General features: G+C 40.0%; 1 protein-coding gene across 1 annotated transcript in view; it reads right to left on the reverse strand.

Moving 5' to 3' along the window:
* KCNC2 (potassium voltage-gated channel subfamily C member 2) overlaps positions 1-12,652 on the reverse strand; it is a 240,620-nt gene that overhangs the window by 161,709 nt on the left and 66,259 nt on the right. The window lies entirely within an intron of this gene.

The following is a 12,652-nucleotide window of genomic DNA, read 5'->3' on the forward strand; positions in this document are numbered from 1 at the left end:
CTTCCAATGAACACACAGGACTGATCTCCTTTAGGATGGACTGGTTGGATCTCCTTGCAGTCCAAGGGACTCTCAAGAGTCTTCTCCAGCACCACAGTTCAAAAGCATCAATTCTTCGGCGATCAGCTTTCTTCACAGTCCAACTCTCACATCCATACATGACCACGGGAAATACCATAGCCTTGACTAGACGGACCTTGGTTGGCAAAGTAATGTCTCTGCTTTGTAATATGCTATCTAGGCTGGTCATAACTTTCCTTCCAAGGAGTAAGCGTCTTTTAATTTCATGGCTACAATCACAATCTGCAGTGATTTTGGAGCCCAGAAAAATAAAGTCAGCCACTGTTTCCACTGTTTTCCCATCTATTTCCCATGAAGTGATGAGACTAGATGCCATGATCTTAGTTTTCTGAATGTTGCGCTTTAAGCCAACTTTTTTACTCTCCTCTTTCACTTTCATCAAGAGGCTTTTCAGTTCCTCTTCTCTTGCCATACGGATGGTGTCATCTGCATATCTGAGGTTATTGATATTTCTCCCAGCAATCTTGATTCCAGCTTGTGCTTCCTCCAGCCCAGCATTTGTCATGATGTCCTCTGCATATAAGTTAAATAAACAGGGTGACAATATACAGCCTTGACGTACTCCTTTTCCTATTTGGAACCAGTCTGTTGTTCCATGTCCAGTTCTAACTGTTGCTTACCTTTAACAAAAGTATCCAGTGAGTTCTTTCATTTTTCATCTTGATTTTTGCTTCTTTTTGTAAAAATAGTGGCAAAACCCTTCCATAAAATTTTATGGAATTTCAAGTCAGCTTGAAAACTCCTATTATGCATGATATGTTTTGATGGGAGTTTTAATTAGACATATAAAACTAATTTAAGTGTCAGCAATATTTTTTCCAATATGCATGTAGACATACTTTTCATCTGATAATAGAACTGATACAAAAGGTAAAGAAAGAATTATTGTGTGGGAGTAAAAATTGCCTAAGAAAACATTGCAATTCATGGTGAATACTCATTTTTGTATGACTGACATTGCATTAATAATTATTATAATTTTACTTGTCACTGAAACAAAAAACAATATTAGCTTTACTGTACAAAGATAGATTCACCAGATATATTGTCTCATGAGTCTATTATTTATTTTTAAAATTATTCAATAGCACCTGCTTTTTAATTAGCACATCTTAATATTCCCTGGTGGCTCAGACAATAAAGAATCTGTCTGCAATGCAGGAGACCTGGGTTCGATCCCTGAGTTGGGAAGATCCCCTGGAGGAGGGCATGGCAACCCACTCCAGTATTCTTGCCTGAAGAATTCCATGGACAGAGGAGTCTGGCAGGCTATAATCCATGTGATCACAAAGAGTCAGACATGACTGAGCAACTAAGCACACTGCATAATATCCGTAGGCACAAAATATTCTGAAATACAAGTTATTGAAAGACATGGCTGTTACCCCCAAACATCCGTAAAAAGGTGCAAATCTACGACTCGTTGCTACACCTAAATTTAACAAAGTCCCAATTCAATCTTTTACATGGCTAGTAAAAAAGTAATTAGGATAACCTCTATCCACATGGATAAAACTTTATAGCTCTTCCATGACTGACATACAATCTGTACCAATTATTCATTAAAATGAGCTCTCGGGGGATATTCTTCCTCCTTGTCTTGCTTTTAAACTATACATTCTTATAGGTCAGGAGGTCTTCCTGGTCTCAGTTGTATGAGTAATTTATAACAAGTGTTTTTGCCATTTTTTTCTTCTGGATATATCTTCCTAAGGTTAAAAATAATCATTTGAATCAAAAGATTAACTTAGTGACTATGATTTCAGTAATTCCACTTAGCATATTAAAAGATTTCTTAAATGTTTTATGCTGTATTTTATAGGTAAAGTAAAACTGCACTATTTAATTGTTTTTACCAAAAACATAATGGAAGCTTAATGGCAAACATTATTGTAGTTTACTATCTTTAAAATTTATTTTTGATTGGAGGATAACTGCTTTGCAATGTTATGTTGGGTTTTGCCATACAACAACATGAATCAGCTGTAAGTTTACACATGTCCCCTCCCTCTTTAATCTCTCTCCCAACCCCCACCCCAGGCTGTCACAGAGCAACTTCCCACTAGCTCTCTGTTTTACATATGGTAATGTATGTTTCAAGGCTACCCTCTCAATTGGTCCTACCCTCTCCTTCCCCTGCTGCATTTTTATATTTCTCCTCAAACTTTTGTCAGATTCTTCAAAGAATAATGAAATCCGTTTTTGCCTTAATTCTTAATATCTGTCTAGGGAAGAAAAACTATTTCAGCATTGCCAATTCAGGTTTTTGCCTCAACTTCACCTCAACAGTTTTAGCATTTCCCATCTGCCAAAGCAAACATTTTTTAAAGTGGTTTATTTCTTATACCACTTCTTAGGTCTCATGGCATTTCATGATGTCAATGAATGTGAAAAACTTTTTGATAACTGATTAACTGGAAAAAAAAAAAAGGGTTCTTGGTGGAAACTGAAAATTGATACCATCTTATCACTGTCTACCAGAATACTAAAATGTGAAATACAAGTGAAGAACGGCCAATTTTGGATAACTCAATGAATCAAGGATGCAATTTAAGGAAACCTTTATCCCGTCATTAAAAAAGGTAATGATGTAGAAAAGCTGGAGGAAATCATGTGTGTGTGTGTGTGTGAGTGAGAAGCATGTGTTTTATTTCATAGTTTTCCCACTTATTCTACTCCTTATATTATTAATGTGTAAAACAAGCACATCCTGCGTCGACATATTTTCATTCACAGATCAAGACTACATACTATTTCTCATTACCTTTTAGTCATCTGAAGATCACGTATTTGCCTCTCCTCCAAAAATTATTCTGTAATATGGTGAAAGCCCAAATACTGTGAACAGAACTTCCACTATGGAAGTTTTCCTTATCATCCTTCTGCTGCTGCTGCTGCTGCTGCTGCTGCTGCTGCTGCTAAGTCGCATCAGTCGTGTCCAACTCTGTGCGACCCCAATCCATACAAATGAAAAAAGCAGTCTCTAGTTGCGGCATGTCTTTCCACAGGTATTCTAGCTCAAATCTCCTAATTAGTCACCATTAATCTTCATTATGTATATAGGCTTAGTCCCTCAGCCGTGTCTGACTCTTTGTGACCCTTTGGACCGTAACCCACCAAGCGCCTCTGTCCCTGAGATTTCCCAGGTAAACATGCTGGAATGGGTTGCTATCTCCTCCTGCAGGGGATCTTCCCAACCCAGGGATGAACCTGCATCCCCTGTGCCTCCTGCATTACAGGCAGATTCTTTACCCGCTGAGCCATCGGGGAAGCCCTCAGTCTTCATTGGTGCTCCACATCTGTGAATTAAACAGCTAATATTTGTTTTATGCTTTGACCTGTGTCCCAAAATTTAACATATTGGAAGGCATTTTAATTATCTGCTAAGAAACAAAAAGTCAAGTATAATTACTACTAATAACAATTACCTAAAAATATTTTTAAAGAAAGATAAATCAAAATACATGCATATATTTATTAAATTTGGACAGGAAAAAACTCAACAGTTTCTTACTGAAGTCATGGACGTCTTAACTAAGAGATACAATTGAAGATTACTGAGATAATTCAGCAACAATTTCTATTTTATTCAATAAGCAGATACAGTGCTATTGAAATACTAAATTTAAATACTGTTCGGTTGGGCAAGGACTCAATTGATCACAGCACCCTCAAATCTTACTATAAGCCATTGCTTGTTACCTGCCTGACCCATGAAGGCACTTGACTGCAACAACCGCAAATATAAACCAACACACTGATCCTCCATTCAGAATCTACTAGAGCTAAACTTTTGCTAACTATGTATTTCTGCATAGGCTTTGTTCTATTGCCTGTGTAACTTTTAAAAAATCAGAAAATCATTCAGCTTCAATTATACGGATGATTAAAAAAATAACTTTAGTGACCTCTGCTTAACGATTTTTTCCTTTTTCACTACACCCGCATCATCCACACTAACACACTATATACTCTCTAGTAATAGTGAGCTTCAGTTCAGTTCAGTTCAGTTCAGTCTTCCAGTAGTGTCCGACTCTTTGCCACCCCATGAATCACAGCACGCCAGGCCTCCCTGTCCATCACCAACTCCTGGAGTTTATCCAAACTCATGTCCATCGAGTTGGTGATGCCATCCAGCCATCTCATCCTCTGTCATCCCCTTCTCCTCCTGCCCTCAATCCCTCCCAGCATCAGGGTCTTTTCCAGTGAGTCAGTTCTTCGCATGAGGTGGCCAAAGTTTTGGAGCTTCAGCTTCAGCATCAGTCCTTCCAATGAACACCCAGGATTGATCTCCTTTAGAATGGACTGGTTGGATCTCCTTGCAGTCCAAGGGACTCTCAAGAGTCTTCTCCAGCACCACAGTTCAAAAGCATCAATTCTTCGGCTCTCAGCTGTCTTCACAGTCCAACTCTCACATCCATACTTCAGAGTTTTGTATTATACTGCTCTGCACATAATGCTATGCCTTTATAAACTATTGTCACCACCGTCTCCAATTTATTCACTTGGTAAATGCCTATTACATATCAAGACTCTTCGTAAAAGCTCCTTGATTCTCACAGGCAGACTGAGTGGATCCTTCCTCTAAACACCATTAATATGTAGGTGCATTTTGAGGAATCTAGTTACTTGATTGCATGGGTATCCATTTACTAAACTATGAGCTTCATCAAAGTAGGAACATCCCATGTGCTTTTGGAAATCTTGGGACATAGTAAGCATTCAAGAAATAATTTTCAAATGAAGGAATAAATTGTTACATAAATAACCTCAATTTTCCAAGTCACTTAGAGAATGAGTATATGTACTGTAAAAGTATTAGTAAATACACTGTTATTTAAGAAAATTGGATTCTGAAGTCGTACTGTCTGGGTTTTAAATCTGGCATGGCTACAACTAACTGTAAATATGGGTGAGCTACTCAGACTCTCTGACCTCAGTTTTTACATATACAAAACAAGTATTAAAGAGTATCTTCCTCAAAGGGTCATGACGAGGACTGAGTAAACAAGTTTCAAAAACGTAGAACAGCCTTGAGCACATAGAGATGCTCAACAGAGGTTAGCTATTTTTATTACTGAAGAAACAATGCCTTTTTATGGACACCATAAACAAATCATTCCTAAAGTTAAACAAATGAAAATGTGTAATTCTCACAGTTCTTTGATTTTTAACAGAAGTTTTTAAAAATCTGGAAAGGCTTACTGGCCAAGTATATCTTTGTATATACACATGAAATACTGCAAAAAAAATTACATGATCACATTATTCTAATAAAAGATTTTATAGTTATGTTTAATATAAATAATATATCAATAATTTATATTCACTTTTAATAAATTATGTCTATCTGAATATCAATAATGCTTCATTCACTAAATTTGTTTTCATTTGGTTTCAAGAAAAAAATGTACATTATATAATAAAACCTCAGCTATATAAAACATTTCCTTCAAAATCCTACAGTAAAATTAGGTGTTAAAATCAATCTTTATGCATTTGCAGTTCTTAATTCCCAAAATATCTAGCTCCATTCTTACAGTGGATTATATACCTTCAGTGCCTCAGATGGCAGAGAATCTGCCTGTGATGCAAGAGACCCGGGTTTAATCCCTGGGTCAGGAAAATCTCCTGCAGAAGAGAATGTCAACCCACTCCACTATCTTGGCCAGAGAATCCCATGGACTAAGGAGCCTTGCAGGCTACATGGGTTTGCAATAAGTCAGACTAACACTTTTACTTTCATATACCCTGCCGGATGCTCCTTACTGAGGAATTAAAATTATATGTGTGTGTGCCAGTGTGCATATCTGTATAACACATGCTATTCTGAACACATCACTGAACTCATGCAAAAATACAAAAGAGGAAGCAAGAGCTCTGCAAAGTGACGAAATACCAAAGGTTAAAAATCTTTTTACCGGGACATTTTTTGCCTGAAGTCAAAAGACTTTGAGCTTCCATTGTGATTACCACACAAAAGAACAAAACTGGTAAAGCTTGAGATTCTCACAATGCAGCGAAACTAGTAAGAAAGCTTTGCACAGAAGATTAAGCACAGGGGAAATAAACCCTTCTGTTTGGAAAGATCCACGACTGTCTAGATGTTGGATGTGGGTGAAGAGTAAAGCTAAAATTTCTCCCGAGAATCTCTAGCCACAGATGAGTTTCAAACCAGTTTTGGAGTTGGAATTCACACTGTCTGTTTAAACCCAAGATCTTCATGTGGATAAGGTCAAGGTGTCCTGGGTGGTGGCCCAGCCAGATGACTATAAACTCTCTCTGGAAAAGCTCAGTTTCAAAGCAGACCTCAAAGAGTCCGTACAGGTAAAAGTTCCAAAAGAAGTGAATAGCTCACAGTCAAAATTCACAACCTGTGCCAAAGCAAGAACCAGCAGATTGTAACATAGACGGATAGATGAGGGAAGGAAAGTGGGGGAGAAGGAGAGAGAAAGTAGATTAGACAGATAGATACACAGAAAAATAAACAATAATCAAATCAAAACTGACAATGGATTCCGGAATTACCATATACCTATTCAGTATATTTAAAGCAATTAAAATCCTAATAAAAACCTTTATATGACCAAGAATCTTAGCAGATCAGAAAAAAAAAAAACAAATAGTATTTAGAGAAATGGAAAATATAATAACGGAATTAAAAACTTATTGGCAAGATCAACTAAATGCATTAGTTTAAGAGAAAATTAGTGAACCACAATAAACACTAGTTCAGAATATAATGCAAAAGGTTAAAGAGAAGGAAAATATGAAAAAGAGAAAATGTGACATGGAGATAGTGGAAGCAAGTCTCATGTAAAATTGTAGGTCAAAAAAGTAGCCAATAAAGAGAAAAGGGAGTAAAAAGATACAGCTGAATACGTTTCCAAGACAATGGTTAAAGATTCAATCCTCATGTCCACGAAGCTCAATCAATCCTAAGCAGAAAAATAAAAAGAAATACAGTAAAATAAAAATTACCCAAATGAATGGGAAGATCATAATTATCAGTGAGAGTAAAAAAACAGATAATCTTCAAAAGAATGACTATTAAAATATTTGCTGGCTTTTGAACAACAGTAGGAGTCAAAAAAGAATGGATCCCTTGGTTTACTGAGAGTAAATAATGGTTAACATAATTCTAAAATCTCCAGTACTGCAGATTTCAAGTCATATTCAAACAAGTAACAAATGAGAGTTTCAGATACGCAGATGATACCACTCTAACGGCAGAAAGCAAAGAGGAACTAAAGAGCCTCTTAATGAGGGTGAAGGAGCTGGCTTAAGATTAAATATTAAAAAAAACCTAAGATCATGGCATCCAGCCCCATTCAGTTCAGTTCAATTCAGTCGCTCAATCGTGTCCGACTCTCTGCGACCCCATGAATCACAGCACACCAGGCCTCCCTGTCCATCACCAACTCCCGGAGTTCACTCAAACTCATGTCCACAGAGTCAGTGATGCCATCCAGCCATCTCATTCTCTTGTCATTCCCGTCTCCTCCCACCCCCAATCCCTCCTAGCATCAGACTCTTTTCCATTACTGCATGGCAAATAGAAGGGGAAAAGGTGGAAGTAGTGACAGATTTCTTCTTCTTGGGCTCCAAAATCACTGCAGACGGTGACTGCAGCCATGAAATCAGATGATCGCTTCTTGGCAGGAAAGCTGTGACAAACCTAGACAGTGTGTTGAAAAGCAGAGATATGACTCTGCCAACAGTCAGTATAGTCAAGGCTATGGTCTTCTCAGTGGTCACATCCGGCTGTGAGAGCCGGACCGTAAAGAAGGCAGAATGCCAAAGAATTGATGCCTGTGAACTGTGGTGCTGGAGAAGACTCCTGAAATTCTCTTGGAAAGCAAGGAGATCAAACCAGTCAATCTTAAAGGAAATCAACCCTGAATACTGGTTGCAAGGACTGATGATGAAGCTGAGGCTCCAGTATTTTGGTCAGCTGATGTAACAGATGACTCACTGGAAAAGTCCCTGATGCTGGGAAAGATTGAGGGCAGAAGAATAGGGCATCAGAGGATGAGATGGCTGGACAGTACTACCAACGCATGGACATGCACTTGGCCAACTCTGAGAGATGGTGAGGGACAGGGAGGCCTGGTGTGCTGCAGTCCATGGGGCTGCAGAGAGTCGGACACGACTCAGCAACTGAACAACTACAGTGCCAAAAGACGCTCACTGAAGGAACTGTTCATCCGTACCCTTCACGACAAAGGAAAGGTGTCCCGGATGTGAGGTTTGAGATGCAGAAAAGAAGGCTAAGATAACATACTAAACATCTGGGTAAATTTAAACAGTGACTGTCTACATTAGCTGCAAAAACTGTTAATTGCATGTTGGTGTGGAGTAGAGGGTAAATGGGCTAGAATTAAAATACCAAGCCAATAATAAACTGGAGTGTTCAAGGTAAAGAATTCTAAAGTCTTTGGTTAGTTGTAAAGAAAGCTATGATATGGCATAATAATTAAGAGGCCTCAAGCAAACTATGCTTGTTACATGTACTAAGATAGGCACTAGAAAAACAGCATAGACCATACACCTTGCAAAAATTAAAGGAGAAATATATAATAAGAAAAATAAATTTGAACACTCAATTTATCCTGAAAAACTGGGGCAAGGGTGGGGTAAAGGGAGAGCAGGAAAGCCGTCTACAACCAACATGCATGAATTACAACACGTTATGCTGAGGCAAAATCAAAAGAAATACTCTGTGATTTCATTCAGCATTCACAACAAGTTAATACTAAACCGTATTATTTAGAGATACATCTAAAGGAACTGTGACTTGGAATAATGGACACTTTGAGGGAGATATACTAGCATGTGATGGGACAGGAGTCATGAAGAGTCTTTAGCATACAAATACATCTCAGTGATGTGACAGTGAGGCTTACCGTTTTTCTTGAAGGATGCATATACTTCTACATAACCTAATTAGAATGATGTTCTTTTTTTTATTGGAGCACAGTCGCTTTACAATGGTGTGTTACTCTGCTGTACAACAAAGTGAATCAGCTAAACGTATACACATAACCCCTCACTTTTGGACCTCCCTTCCACCCCACCCCCATCTCACCCCTCGAGATCACCACAGAACACCAAGCTGGGCTCTCTGTGTGCTGAACCAAGCAGCTGCCCACTAGCTAGTTATTTTACATATGGTAGCCTGGAAAATCCCATGGATGGAGGAGCCTGGTAGGCTGCAGTCCGTGGGGTCGCTAATGGTCAGACACGACTGAGCGACTTCCCTTTCACTTTTCACTTTCAAACATTGGAGAAGGAAATGGCAGCCCACTCCAGTGTTCTTGCCCGGAGAATCCCAGGGATGGGGGAGCCTGGTGGGCTTCCGTCTATGGGGTCACACAGAGTCGGATACGACTGAAGTGACTTAGCAGCAGCAGCAGCAGTGTATATATGTTAGCTTCCCTGGTAGCTCAGCTGGTAAAGAATCCACCTGCAATGCCAGAGACCCCAGTTCAATTCCTGAGACGGGAAGATCCCCTGGAGAAGGGATAGGCTACCCACTGCAGTGTTCTTGGGCTTCCCTAGTGGCTTAGATGGTAAAGAATCCGCCTGCAATGAGGGAGACCTGGGTTCGATCTCTGGGTCGGGAAGATGCCCTGAAGGAGGACATGGCGAGAACCCCAGAGACAGAAGGCCCTGGCCGGCTACAGTCCGTGGGGTCACAGAGAGTTGGACATGGCTGAGTGACTAAGCCCAGTACGGTGTATATATGTCAATTCTAATCTTCCAATTCATCCCACCCTCCCTTTCCCCCACATGTCTACATGTCTGTTCTCTGTATCTGCTCCTCCATTCAGGATTCTTTACAAAGGCACTTTCATTCCATTGAGTAGTTTCATGAGGGAAATGACAGAACAGGGTACCCTGAAGTAGATGATTCCCTGGGGTCCAGGCTGATATTTCATTATCTGGCAAAACATACAACTACTACACTGATACAAAGTGCAGTAACATACTGATACTTTGTATCAGGAGAAATAATTGTAGACGATTTAGACAGGAGCATCTGAAAGACTGGTGTCTTAAATAGGTCATATTCTTTAAACAAAACTGACTGCTATGGACCAAGCAGCTGAGATCTGGGAAGCCCTCGCTGAGATCTCCTGCCCAAGTCTCCACAGTTGTCCATTTCCAGACTCCTAGCCTGATGCTCTCATGGACGTTCAGGGGCTCTCATATTATGCAGCTTTTACACCTCAGCAAACGTCAGGCATTAGGACTCTTCGTCTCTGGCATTTGTGGCGTGTGGAAGGTAAGTGACAATAAATCAAACTGACCAAATTTCCTAATCCCATCTGGAGCTACTGCTGCACAGATAGATGCAATCATGTTTTAACATCTGATTTGCAATGGTGTGTCCTGAGTCATGAAATGTGTGAGCTGGTCACCCAAATAAGAGAGGATAACTCACTGAGAGCTTTTATAATTCTGAGCTATTTTCATTTGATGTCATTTCATAAATCATATGGTACTTGTGCTACAAAGCTAAATACACAGTATATAAATAGATAATAGAAAAGTCTTTGGTTTTCTACAATAGTTACAACACAGCAACTGCAATGTGAGATTTCTTTCACATTTTAACCATTTTGAAAAACCAAAACATGCTTCTTTCAATTTTTCTGTCTTTATAGTCTCTATTGTCAAGAAGTACCTTTCAAGTTCCAACACACTTTTCACTCATATGCCATGCTGTGTGCTAAGTATAAATAGACCTTCAGAACCATCACCAAACAGTTTGGAGTTCAAAGTTCAGGGCAATTAGCATTAGATTCAGTCCTGTCTTCCAACTCCCTCTTCCCAGAAAATTTCCCTTCTTCATCATGTCTGCACAAGCCTCTGGCCCAAATGTTACCATAACAACTATCAATGCACAGACTGGACTAGGGCTGATTGTATAAACTGAGGGATTTGTGTTCTGTGGCGCCTATAATGAAGCCATGTTCTCTCCTGCACTCTTCCAACAGCGGACTTAGAGGGAGTGGAACAAAGTGTAAACAAAGAGCAACTGAGCACAGCAACACGTCTTTCCCTCCCCAACTCAAAGCTAGTCTCAAATCCAAACGCCAGGGGTAAGAAGGACAGAGGAAAACAAACTCACAATCACTCAAGACAGGAAAGTCAGTTCCAGCATGACTGCCCAAAGATGGAGTCCCAGCCAATTAACGCAGGTTTCCTTCAAAAGACAATTTGGGTTTATGTTGTCAAGGCCTTATATCGAACCCTGGTATATGAGTTCATATGCTACATCTACCAACTGATGACAGGACATGAGAGGGCTTGTTAAGACTGATCTAAAGTGATCCTAGCTGGAGAGGGTGCTTAGCAAGGACGAGGACGGGAGAAGGACTAATAGGTTAAACTAATAGGTTAAACCCTGCCGGGGAGCTGAAGAGAAGCAGAGCACCGTTACACAACGACAAGGCCAAGAAGCCTCACACCACTGGGTTGAGTGCTTTCTACACAATTTACCATTTCTTCTCGCAATAAGACTTCAAGGTGGGCAACATTTACAGAAGAAGACAACGTAAAATCCCAAAGAAATAAGAGTATAAAGAAAGCTGAGTGCTGAAGAATTGATGCTGCTGAACTGTGGTGTTGGACAAGACTCTTGAGAGTCCCTTGGACTGCAAGGAGATCCAACCAATCAATCCCAAAGGAAATCAGTCCTGAATATTCATTGGAAGGACTGATGCTGAAGCTGAAGCTCCAATACTTTGGCCACCTGATGCGAAGAACTGACTCACTGGAAAAGACCCTGATACTGGGAAAGACTGAAGACTAAAGGGGACAACACAGGATGAGTGGTTGGATGACATCACCAACTCAATGGACATAGAGGTTTGAGTAAGCTCCAGGAGTTGGTGATGGACAGGGAAGCCTGGCATGCTGTAGTCCATGGGATCGCAAAGAGTCAGATACAACTGAGCAACTGAACGGAACTGATAGTAAAAAAGGGGCTTCCCAGATGGCGCTACTGATAAAAAAAAACTGCCTGCCAATGCAGGAGACTAAAGAGGTGCAGGTCGATTCCCTGAGTCGGGAAGATTCCCTAAAGGAGGGCATGGCAACCCATTCCAATATTCTTGCCTGGAGAATCCCATGGACAGAGGAGCCTGGCGGGCTCTAATCCACAGGGTCACAAAGAGACATGACTGAAGTGACAGAACAGCACAGCATAGTAAAAAGGAAGAAAAAGGAGAAAATGTTGTCATTAGGGAGCATAAACAAAAAATAAACACCTACAATACAGCACTATGTAGTTAACGAAAGTGGAGTTTGGCTTCAAAGTTTAGAAAAAATGCTCTAATGTCTGAGTTCAGATCACCAAGAACAGTGGTTGCATATTTCTTCCTCACACTTTTTGAGGGTAGAGACAGTACAGATATCTAGGAAATGCCAGTTGGACATATCTACAGCAGCTAGGTATAACAGCAAAGGCAAGCACAGAGGATTTAGAGCAGTGATCAGCAAGCTATGACCCATGGACCAAAGTTGACATCCCTGCCCATATTTACGTACAGTCCACAAGCAA

The sequence above is a fragment of the Moschus berezovskii genome, chromosome 6, assembly GCF_049115385.1.
Source record: "Moschus berezovskii isolate FMDL1 chromosome 6, NW_MosBer_1.0, whole genome shotgun sequence".
NCBI lineage: Eukaryota > Metazoa > Chordata > Mammalia > Artiodactyla > Moschidae > Moschus > Moschus berezovskii.